The sequence below is a fragment of the Sus scrofa genome, chromosome 1 (genome assembly GCF_054392235.1).
Source record: "Sus scrofa isolate SSC_HxYL_T2T_F1_AM1 chromosome 1, Sscrofa_HxYL_maternal_Yorkshire_Landrace_v2.0, whole genome shotgun sequence".
Classification (NCBI taxonomy): domain Eukaryota; kingdom Metazoa; phylum Chordata; class Mammalia; order Artiodactyla; family Suidae; genus Sus; species Sus scrofa.
The window spans coordinates 193248962-193261741 of record NC_139383.1 but is presented as its reverse complement, the minus strand read 5'-3'; the positions used below and the strand labels follow the sequence as shown (position 1 = coordinate 193261741).

The following is a 12780-nucleotide window of genomic DNA, read 5'->3' as shown; positions in this document are numbered from 1 at the left end:
AAAAAATCAAAAACCTAAGGTACTCAAAACTTTCTGCTTGTGGATGTAATATTTTGTGCAGCTCACCTTTTTCTTTCTTTTACATTCCCAAAACATCAAAATGCTCTAAAAATTACTAGGGACTGATGTCATATTTAACAAAGTCACCAAGTTTTATTCCTCAATCTATATTTTTTTTGTCTCTTTAAGGCTGCACCCATGGCATATGGAGGTTCCCAGGCTAGGGGTTTAATCAGAGCTACAGCTGCTGGCCTACGCCACAGCCACAGCAACACTAGATCCAAGCCGCGCCAGCGACCTACACCACAGCTCATGGCAACACAGGATCCGGAACCCAGTGAGAGAGGCCAGGGATGGAACCCAAACCTCATTGCTTTAAAGTAATGATAGAAAGGGAGATTAAAAACTGATTAAGAGTTTAACAAATAATGAAAAATAAGACTAATATACACAAGACTGCAGTGATAAACAGCAACGTGCAATCAAATACTAGACTGTATAGTACCCAGAGTTAGTGAGGATGCGAATTTTAGAGAAATAAATAAGCTAACACACTTTCTGAGGAAGTAAGTTGATAAAATTGTTTTATAAGAAAACTGAGAATATCTATTAAATTTTCTATCATGATTTTTGCTTTTCCAAAATGCAGATATAAAATCTAGACACAAGTTTTACAACCAGGGCTACTTTTTTGCTTTCAATTTTTTTCATGGAAAGTTTTAAACACGCACAAAAACAGAAAAATGTATCTTCATGTACACATCACCGAACCACACTAATAATTTTATTTTCTTAGAACACGCATCCTCTAGAAATATTCACAAGGCCTACTTCCTCATACCTCTCAGAATCAAAATCACCCCAGAGGCCGTTCCAAGACCACTATATTTAAAACTCTATCCACAAATACCCTCTGCATTTTCCTTAGTTTCACCATAACACTTATTACTTTCTAAAATATTATATTTTAAAAATATTTTATTTCCTTTCTGTTTACAATGTATTAAACTATATGAAAGCAGGGATTATCAAATGTTTTCTCCATTGGCCCTAGAACAATGCCTGACATATAGAAAGGCTTAATAATCAATGAATGAATGAATGAATATGTATTGATAGAGAGAGCTGTCCATGATATGTCAGGTTTAAAGAAACTGAAAATTTGCAACAATGTTTGAATAATATTGTACCGCATGGAGGGGAAAGAAGTGGATTGTGGTGGAGGCAGTAGCACTCTCTAAGAATTCTTCATTCCACAGCTCCCAGCTTACCTGCAGTTGGGCAGGGCTATGGTTACTGATTATGGCCAATATAAATTGTCATTGGAAGTGGACTGTGTCCGTTATGGGCGGAGACAGTAAAAACTCCATGTGAGATTTTATAGTCGCTTTTCACTGCTACAGTGACTAAAGGGGCCTTGTATTTCAGGGTGTGACCAGGACATGCTGGAATCTCCAGTACCCCAGCTCCCCGAGTGACCACATGGAAAAAACTTCCTGCCAACCTGTGGAAGACATGCAACGTTGCCAAGAAATAAACTTTTGTTGTGTTAAATCACTGAGATTCGCGGGGTTGTTTGTTACTGCAACATAATCTAACCTCTCAGGATGAATATGTGCACAAAAACTAGCAGTCATTAAGCACCTACAATATGCCAGGATCTACAGTGAACACAACGTATTTTCTTATTAAATCCTCACAAACCCCTGTAAGCCACTACTATTATAGTGAGACGAGAAGGCTGAGGCAGCATGAGGACTAATAACTGGTCCAAGGCTGCCAGCTAAATAAAAAAGCTGGAAATGGAAATGGAACCCAGGCAGTCTGGATAAGAACTACCAAGCTGTTAACAACAGTGACCCCTGAGGGCAGGGTTCTGAGGACTTGGCACCCTTTCTTCTGCATTTCTGTAATGCTGCAAATTTTAAAATAATTATTCAATACCTTTGCAGTAAGCAATCAACAAATCGATAAATCACATGTTAGATACTTAAACTATGAATCCAGAGACAGAAGTCAAGTGACTACTGGAGCTTGACATAATTAAGAAATGTCTCAAAATGGCTCTCTACCATCTATGGGCTCACCTGGTTTCATAGTGAATGTCAGCAAATAAAGGGAATCGTATTATATTTCACGATAAAATTGGATTCATTTCCTAGGATAAAAATATACCTCTACAGGAGTTCCTGTCGTGGCTCAGTGGAGGCAAATCTGACTAGCACCCATGAGGACACAGGTTCGATTCCTGGCCTCACTCAGTGGGTTACAGTGCAGGTCACAGACATGGTTTGGATCCCCTGTTGCTGTGGCTGTTGTATAGGCTGGCAGCTGCATCTCTGATTTGACCCCCTAGCCTAGGAACTTCCATATACTGCATGTACAGCCCTAAAAGAAAGCAAAAATAATAATAATAATAAATAAATAAAAACACCCCTCTACATTTTAGCTCTTGGTAAGGAAAGAATTACTAAAATGGCCACACCCAGGATGAATGTTGTAGTTCTGGGGATGTTTTGTAGGTTTTCTAGTACGTGTCCCTCAGCACCTGTAGGATCCTGGTGTGGGCCCCTGTGGACAGCAAAATCGACAGATGCTTGAGTCTCTTATATAAAATGGTATGTTACTTGAATACGCTTTAAATCATCTCAGGATTACTCTTAATACCTAGTACAATGCAAATGCTATGTAAATAGTTGCTATTCATGGTAAATTCAAGTTTTTCTTTTTGGAACTTTCTGGAATTTTTAAAAATGTCTGAACCACAGCTGGCTGGACCCATGGATGCAGAACCTATAGATACGGAGAGCCAACTGTACTTAATAGTGCTCTTTAAAGAAAAACAATAATAATAAAATAAGTCCTTATATATGAAAATGGCTTTATTCAGTATATGTGATAAATGTTCTATTCAGTTATAGGTAAGCAAAATACATATGGCATAATATATAAAAAAAACAAGTATGCAGAAATTCCCATCGTGGCGCAGCAGAAACGAATCTGACTAGTATCCACGAGGACACAGGTTTGATCCCTGGCCTTGCTCAGTGGGTTAAGGATCCAGCATTGCCATGAGCTGTGGTGTAGGGTACACACGTGGCTTGCATCTAGCGTTGCTGTGGTTATGGCATAGGCCAGCTGCTACAGCTCTTATTTTACCCCTCGTAGCCTGGGAACCTCCACATGCTGTAGGTACAGCTTTAAAAATACAAACAAGCAAACAAAAAGCATGTATGTAGTTTTTCTGGCTGCCCAGGGTGTGAATCCCACCTTGAGGACTGAAGAGTGTATGACTTTTGACAAGGTCAAACTAAAAGGCCAAAATACTGGTTTTCCCAGACTCTGGGCAAAAGCTGGGTTCTTGGCTGCAGACTCTCCTGGCCTCTATCATTTTCCGAGCCTGGTTTTCTCCAGCCTCCCCAGTGATTCTGGAAACTAATAGCCCTTCCAGAATTGGCTTCTTTGGCATGGAAGCAAGAACCTGACTACCAGGCAGTAGCTACTGGCAGCTATATAATTTGAAGGCACAGCATCTAGGAGAAATTGAGCCACCTCGTTTCAACAACAAAACCTATATCTATAATATGGTAATAAATGCCATAAAAGATTTGATCTGATTTGAGATATCTTCCATACCACCACTTTTCTCCCAGGTTTGATCTTTTGCTTCCTTTCCAGGAATTTCTGTCATACCTGAGTTTCATTTGCCTTATGGAAATAACACCAACCTTATCTCACAGTATTCATAGGAGAATCAAATGAAGTAATTTATGATCATGCTTAGAGAATTATTATTTTAAGGTATATACATACCATTTTCATCAAACCTTAAGATACATCTATTCTAAGATGCATTATTAGTTTCTTATTTACTACTAAGAAAGAAAATTATGGCTAGTTAAAAACTATAGCACATACTTTCTTATCACTTGGAACTTTAATATTTAGTAAAAGAGCCCTTTATATCTAATTAGACACTGACTGTTATATCTATTTCTTATGCAAACATTAAGAGAAAAATACGAAAAAAAGAAAAATATGAATAAAATAAATTGGTTAAGGTAGTCTTAAAACTTCTGAGTCCAACATTCCTGAATCATTTCTCAATTCAAAGTTTTCACACATAATATCATTACCTATTTTATCAAGAACGTTGGCAATGCAGCACTTTGTATAAGAATCCATAAAGTGTTTTTCTGGTTCAAAATGGCAACACTAGAGAATCCTGAATTCACCTCTCACAGACAAGCCAAATATATAGCTACACACAGAACAATTTCCTTCAAAAAGATTATCCAGAAACTAGCTGAGCGATTTTCACACATCAGACCAACAAGAACCCATGTAAAAATGGGCAGGAGAGGTGAAGACACAATCTCAGCATAAACCTTATCCCCAGGTAGCGACATAAAACCAGGAGAGAACTCACAACTAACTTCCAGCTTCTCCCTGAGGAGTAAAGGACCCCAAGGCTGGTGCCACAACTTTTTAGATTTCCTCCTGAGAAATGGACCCCCTAAAACATGTAGCTCTGAAAGCCAACAGGATTTGCATACATGAAACCCACAAGGCTATAGTGAACTAACAGTTCTTAAAGGGCCTGCATGGAATCTCCATGGCTGATCCCCCAGCGCCCAGCACAGGAGCAGCAGATGGAAATGTACCCAGTCTTTCCATGAGAGAGGCTAGTTGCTTACCTTAAAAGTCCAAGGGAAAGGCTTCTCATCTGACACATAACCAGGGGTCAACTGAACACTCTGCAGAAACCACGGAGGCTGGTGGGCACATCTTCCCTCTCTCCCTCGGCTTCGCTCAGGTGACCAGTACCTTCCAGAAAAGAACTCATGCACATGTCTGTTGCCCTGGTGTTTGTGGCTGCTACCCAGAAGATGCCACTTGATCTGGCTCTGGTGGCCAGTGAGGCTCCCACTCCAGGGTTCCCTAGGGCTGTAATAAATAGAAAAAACAGCTCTTCACCAGATATTCGTCCAGGGTCCAGTGCTAGGGCAGCAAACTAAAATCTCCCATCTTCCCTGGAAAAGGATACCAGCCTGTGTTAATCGTTGTGACTTGCAGGTTGAGTGCACTTTTCTCCCAAGACCAGGGAGGCCAGTGGGGGCCATCTTCACCCAGCTCTCAGACAGCTGGTATCTCCAAGAAGGAAGCTTATGCACAAGTCTGGCACCCTGGCTGCCATAGAGAGGACATACCTCTCACGAGCCTGGTATTTGTGATCGGTAGGCCTTGTTTGTGGGTTCAATGGGATGACAGCAAATAAAGAAACAGTTTTAAACTGGCTATTCCCCCAGGGCTGAGTGCAGAGGGAGAAAACAGAAACATACATCCCCTAGTCTTCCCCAGAAGGGGGTTTATTTATACACTGTAAAAGCTGCTGCCTGAGGTCTGGCTTCCATTCAGTCTGTGCTGACTGAGATCCCCCCTTTGGGACACTGATAAATCTTGGCACAGCATCAACTACTGGGAGCCAATAAGAACAAAGAAAGCTGCTTGGAAAACCACAAAGGTTAAAGAGAAAACAATAAGCCAGGGCAGGGTTGAGCAATGAGTTTTATCTCCTAAATGAGACCACTCCTTCAAGACAGAGACGAGGCTGTTTTACCTAATGCATTCAAACCAATATAGAGAGTCAAATACAATGGAAAACAGAGGAATATGTTCCAAATGAAAGAAAAAGATAAAACTCCAGAAAAAGACCTTAATGGAGTAGAGTTAAAATCAGAATAATCTAATGCTATAATGGTGGTGACTTAATCACTTAATAAAACTAGAATGAAAGTGTTAAAAGACAAAAGTAGTAAAAATAACTGCAGCTGGAGTTCCTGTGGTGGCTCAGCAGGTTAAGAATCCAATTAGTATCCATGAAGACTGCGGGTTCGATCCCTGGCCTCAATCAGTGGGTTAAGGATCCAGCATTGCCATGAGCTGTGGTCTAGGTCACAGATGAGGCTTGGATCCTGTGTTGCCATGGCTGTGGCGTAGGCTGGCAGATCTGGCATTGCTGTGGCTGTGGTACAGGCCAGCAGCTGTAGCTCCAGTTCGACCCTTAGCCTGGGAACTTCCATACACCTCGGGTGTGGCCATAAAAGAAAAACAAAAAAACAAACCAAAATAACTGCAACTACTATAATTTGTTGATGAAATACACAAGATAAAAAGGTATAAATTGTGAAATCAAAACCATAAAATGTGGGCAGGAAGGTAAAAGTTAAACCTTAAGAATGTGTCCAAACTTAAGTTATCATTAACTTAAAATGGACTGTTGTACAAAACTATTTTATGTAAGCTTCATGATAACAACAAAGCAAAACCTATACTAGATACACAAAAGAGAAAGAGAAAGAAATCTAAAATTACCACTACGGAAAGTCATCTACTCACAAACGTACAGAGCAACAGAAGAAGGAACAAAGGAATTACAAAACATCCAGAAAACAATCAAGAAAATGGCAATAAGTTCATATCTATTAAGAATTACTTTATACTTGGGAGTTCCTGTCATGGCTCAGTGGTTAACAAATACAACTAGGAACCATGAGGTTAAGGGTTTGATCCCTGGCCTTGCTCAATGGGTTAAGGATCCAGCGTTGCCATGAGCTGTGGTGTAAGTCGCAGATGTGGCTCAGATTTCACGTTGCTGTGGCTCTTGCATAGGCCGGGTGGCTACAGCTCCAATTTGACCCCTAGCCTTGGAACTTCCATATGCTGTGGGAGCAGCCCAAGAAATGGCAAAAGAGACAAAAAATAATAATAATAATTACTTTATATGTAAATGGACTTAATTCTCCAATCAAAAGATATAGAGTGGCTAATGGGTTAAAAAAAAAAGTGAGTTCCCACTATGGTGCAGTGGGTTAATGATCCAGTCAGTGTGTGATGCTGGTTCAATTCCTGACCCAGTGCAATGGGTGAAGGATTTAACACTGCTCGGGGTCTGATCCCTGGCCCAGGAACTTCCATATACCATGGGTATGGTCAAAAAGAGGGGGTGTGCCGGAGGCCAGCTCTGGCGGCCAGGGAGTATACATCCCAATCGGAGATGGACAACGTAGGTGAAAGAATGGAGACAGCCGCTTTGGCCCTTCTTTCAGGGCACTGGACTGCTCAAATTTTATTAGCATAAGTGGTTGATTATATAGACAGTTTTACACTACAAATTACATCATAGTGTTAAAAGTACATTGGTTAACTATTAGGCTTTGTTTTTTGATCACATGGTACAGCAGCAATACGTCATATTTTTAAAATCTTTACTTTAACTAAATTTAGTGAGTACAATTCAAGGACAAACAGACACAGTATATCATGTGGGAGACCCAGCACAAACCATCTCATGGCCAGCCAATTCCCACAAGCTGAAGAAGTTACAAACACAAAAAATCCTGTCTTTAGACTAGTGTCTATCTTCAAAGTGTCCTTGGCAGGGAGACAGTGTGGGAAAATACAAATCAACTTAGCTAGCTACCACTAAAAGTTTCTAAAGTCAAGGACAAAACTCACAGCTGGGTTTCTTTTGATCAAGAATAATATATGTCTAACTTCTATGGACTTCATTAAAATCCTAACTCTAAAGTTTACTGTATAACTAGTTAGTAGATAAACGCTATGTTTTAATTAAGTTGGATTTAAGTAGGGTAAAGTTCTTTAGGATGAAATTCTTATTATACTATTGTTTTAACTTTGTTAAATCACAAATCACCACAGGAAAATAAGAATGGGAAATAAGAATAATAAGCAAATAATCAGGAAAGACTGAGGAAAACTGAGTAACAAATAAAACAACAGGAAAAACTGGGTCACCTGAGAAACAATCCATGTTCTCCAGCGCAAACATGGACATTGTTTTCCCAGGAAAGCCCCAATCCTTTTCCATCAATGTCAAAATGAGAGCTGTGTAACCTGAGGCCTGCCCTTGGCTTGTACCATTCAGGCAGGCTTTTATCCTGACCAGAATCCCACCTTTGGCATGCACTGTTCAGGCAGGGTTTTATCCTGTCCAGAGGCACACTTTTGGCATATACTGTTCAGGTGAGCTTTTATCCTGTCCAGAGGCCCACCTTCGCCATGTACTGTTCAGGTGAGCTTCCTTCCTTGGTTAGGAACCTGCCTTCAGGTTTTTCTGCCATTAGGCAAGGTCCTTTTTTTTTTTTTTTTTAATATAATTTTTTTTAATTTTCCCACTGTACAGCAAAGGGGGTTAGGTTATCCTTACATGTATACACTACAATTACATTTTTCCCCCACCTTTTGTTCTGTTGCAACATGAGTATCTAGACAAAGTTCTCAATGCTATTCAGCAGGATCTCCTTGTAAATCTATTCTAAGTTGTGTCTGAAAAGCCCAAGCTCCCCATCCCTCCCACTCCCTTCCCCTCCCATCAGGCAGCCACAAGTCTCTTCTCCAAGTCCATGATTTTCTTTTCTGAGGAGATGTTCATTTGTGCTGGATATTAGATTCCAGTTATAAGTGATATCATATGGTATTTGTCTTTGTCTTTCTGGCTCATTTCACTCAGGATGAGATTCTCTAGTTCCATCCATGTTGCTGCAAATGGCATTATGTCATCCTTTTTTATGGCTGAGTAGTATTCCATTGTGTATATATACCACTTCTTCCGAATCCAATCATCTGTCGATGGACATTTGGGTTGTTTCCATGTCCTTGCTATTGTGAATAGTGCTGCAATGAACATGCGGATGCACGTGTCTCTTTTAAGTAGAGTTTTGTCCGGATAGATGCCCAAGAGTGGGATTGCGGGGTCATATGGAAGTTCTATGTATAGATTTCTAAGGTATCTCCAAACTGTTCTCCATAGTGGCTGTACCAGTTTACATTCCCACCAACAGTGCAGGAGGGTTCCCTTTTCTCCACAGCCCCTCCAGCACTTGTTATTTGTGGATTTATTAATGATGGCCATTCTGACTGGTGTGAGGTGGTATCTCATGGTAGTTTTGATTTGCATTTCTCTTATAATCAGGCAAGGTCCTTTTTTTGAGTCCTAGCAATCGCCTCGGCTCCCCACAGGGTGGGGGGGAGAATGGGCAGGAACAAGATCCAAATATAGGCTGCCTACAAGAGACTCACATCAGCTTTACCTTTAAGGACACACACAGAAAGTGAAGATACAGAGAAAAATAATCTTTGCAAACAGAAATCACAAGAAAGCTGGAGTAGCTATTTTGTCTCACATCAGACAAAATAGACTCAAAGACAAACCGGTAATAAGAGATGAACAAGGTCATTACGTAATGATAAAAGGGTCAATCCATAAGAGGATATAACATTTGTAGATTTAGATGTACCCAACATAGGAGTACTTAAATATATAAGGCAAATAGCCCTAAAGGAAGAAAGAGATAACAATACAAATAGTAGGGGACTTTGATACTCACATTCCTCAATGAGTAGATCAACCAGACAGAATATCAATGAGGAAACAACAGACTTAATGCCATACATGAGATGAACTTAACACACATTTACAGAACATTCTATCCAAAAGCAGCAGAAAACACATTTTCTCAAGCATACATAAAACAGTCTCCAGGACAGATCATAGGTTAGGTCACAAAACAAGTCTTAATAGATCTAAGATTAAAATCATAGCAAGCATTTTTTCTAACCATGGTATAAAAGTAGAAACCAATTACAGAGACAGGATTAAGATGGTGGATAGAAGGACTGGAGCTCACCTTCTCTCATAAGCAACAAAATTACAACCAACTGCTGAATAACTTTCAACAAAATAGACCACAAACTATCAAAAAAGATGTCCTACTCCAGAAGACAAAGAGACCACATCAAGATGGTAGGAGGGGCAATTACACCATATAAGCAACTCCATACCTGTTGGGTGGGCAGTCCCCAGACTGGAAAGTAACTAAATCACAAAGGATCACCCACCGGAGTGAGAGTTCTGAGCCTCATGTCAGGTTCCCATGCCGGGGGATCTGGCATTTGGAGGAGGAGCCCCCAGAACATTTGGCATTGAAGGCCAGTGCGTTTGTGCTCAGGAGCTCCAGGGGACTGTGGGAAATAGAGACTTCACTCTTGAAAAGCTCACACAGGCTTTCATGTGCACTGGGTCCCAGGGCAAAGCAGAGACTCCATAAGAATCTGAGTTAGACCTGCCTGTGATTCTTGGAGGATTTCCTGGGAAAACAGGGAGTGACTGTGTCTCGTTGTGGGGAAAGAACATTGGAGGAAAAGGTCTCAGGAATAGTCATCAGCATGAACTAGAGGCAGCCATCTTGCAAAAATCTGGCCCAACCTATCAGGGCTGAGAAATCCCAGGCCAAACAAACAAACTGGGTGGGACCACAGGCCCACCCATCAGCAAACAGTCTGCCTAAAGTCCACCTAGGTACACAACCACTTCTAATCTCACCCAGAGACAAAGCCCCACCCACAAGAGGGATAAGAATCAGCTCCACCTACCAGTGGGCAGGCACCAGTCCCTCCCATCAGGAAGCCTAGAGCAAGCCACCTGGACCAACTTCAGGCACAAGGGGGGGTAGACATGAGAAGCAAGAGAGGCTATAAATCTATTGCCTATTGCCTGCAAAAATGAGACCACCTCAAAAATCTATACAAAATGAAAAGGCAGAGAATTATGACTCAGATAAGGCAGCAACCAAAAACTCCAGAAAAACAGCTAAGTGATTTGAAGATTAACAAACTCAATGAAAAAGACTTTGGACTAATGATAGTAAAGATGATTCAAGATCTTGGAAATAGACTAGAGACAAAGATTGATAAATTAAAAGAAACACTGAGCCAAAAAATACAAGATGTAAGCATTAAGCAAGCAGAGATGCAAAATACAATAACTAAAATAAAAAATTCACTAGAAGGAAACAACAGCAGAATATAAGAGGCAGAAGAATGAGTAAGTGAGGTGGAAGAGAGTGAGACTAGTAGAAATCACTGACATGGAACAGAAAGGAGAAAAAAGATTGAAAAGAAATGAAGACAGTCTAAGAGAACTCTGGGACAATGTTAAATGCACCAACATCCATACTATAAGGGTGACAGAAGGAAAAGAGAAAGACAAAGTGACAGAGAAAATATTTGAAGAGATAAGAGCTGAAAACTTCCCTAACATGGGAAGGAATCACTCACTCAAATCCAGGAAGCACAATGAGTACCATAGAAAATAAACCCAGGAGTTCCCATCATGGCGCAGTGGTTAACGAACCCGACTAGGAACCATGAGGTTGGGGGTTCGATCCCTGCCCTTGCTCAGTGGGTTAAAGATCCGGCGTTGCCATGAGCTGTGGTGTAGGTTGCAGACGTGGCTCAGATCCCGCGTTGCTGTGGCTGTTGCATAGGCCAGCAGCTACAGCTCCTATTGGACCCCTAGCCTGGGAACTTCCATATGCCATGGGAGTGGCCCAAGAAATGGCAAAAAGACAAAAAAAAAAAAAAAAAAAAAAGAAAAGAAAAGAAAAGAAACCCAAGGAGGAACACTCCGAGACACATATTAATCAAACTGACCAAAATTAAAGATAAAGAGAAAATACTGAAAGCAGCTAGGGAAAAGAAGCAAATAACATACAAGGGAACCCTGATAAGGTTATGGGCAGATTTTTCAGCAGAAACTCTGCAAGCCAGGAAGGAACGGCACAATATACGTCAAGTGATGAAAGGAAATAACACGGAACGGCACAATATACGTCAAGTGATGAAAGGAAATAACACGGACCAAGATTACTCTAACAAAGCAAGGCTCTCATTCAGATTTGAAGGAGAAATAAAAAGCTTTACAGACAAGCAAAAGCTAAGAGAATTCAGCACCACTAAATCAACTTTACAACAAATACTAAAGGTACTTCTCTAGGTGGAAAAGAAAAGGCCACAGCCAGAAAGAAAAATATTACAAATGACAAGGCTCACCAGTAAAGGCATATATATAGTAAAGGTAGGAAGTCATCCACACACAAATGTGCTACCAAAATCAGAAACCATGAGAAGAGGAGGGTACAAATGCAGGACGCTGGCGATGCACTTGCAATTAACAGACCAACAACTTAAACAATCTTGTGTATATATATAGACTCCTATATCAAAACTTCATGGTAACTGCAGGAGTTCCCACTGTGGCTCAGTGGTAACAAACTCAACTGGGATACATGGAGATGTGGGTTCAATCTCCAGCTTCACTCAGTGGGTTAAGGATCCAGCACTGTTGTGAGCTGTGATGCAGGTCACAAATGAGGCTTGGATATGGCATTGCTGTGTCTCTGATGTAGAAGAGCAGCTGAGGCTCCAGTTCAGCCACTAGCCTGAGAACTTCCATGTGTCATGGATGTGGCCCTCAAAAGAGAAAAAGCAAAACAAAACAAAACCAAAAAAAAAAAAAAACCACTTCATGGTAACTGTAAACCAAAAATCTATGATAGAGATACACACAAATAAGAAAAAGCAATCCAAATACAACACTAGAAATAGTCATCAAACCACAAGGGAAGAGAAGAAGAGAAGGGAAGAAAAAAGACCAACAAAAATCCAAAATAGTTAATAAAATGGAAATGAGAACATACATATCAATAATTACCTTAAATGTAAATGGACTAAATGCCCCAACCAAAAGACAAAGACTGGCTGAAATGTATACACAAATAAGACACATATATATGCTGTCTTCAAGAGACCCACTTCAGTTCTAGGGACACATACAATTGGAAAGTGAGAGGATGGAAGGAAATACTCCATGCAAGTGGAAATCAAAAGAAAGGTGGAGTAGCAATACTCATATCAGAC

At 40.6% G+C, this 12780-nt stretch overlaps 1 long non-coding RNA gene across 2 annotated transcripts in view; it reads right to left on the bottom strand.

Annotated features, from left to right (window-relative positions):
• LOC146406934 (uncharacterized) overlaps positions 1–7124 on the bottom strand; it is a 74931-nt gene extending 67807 nt beyond the window's left edge. Inside the window, exons 1-2 of one of the 2 annotated variants that reach the window (XR_014819162.1) lie at positions 6983–7124; positions 4698–4947 (exon numbers count right to left, since the gene is read on the bottom strand). This is a non-coding gene — a long non-coding RNA (uncharacterized LOC146406934). Of the gene's footprint in view, positions 1–4697; positions 4948–5051; positions 5350–6982 lie in introns of those variants that run through there. The other variant, XR_014819161.1, reaches the window with a different exon arrangement.
• Positions 7125–12780: the final 5656 nt, after the last annotated feature.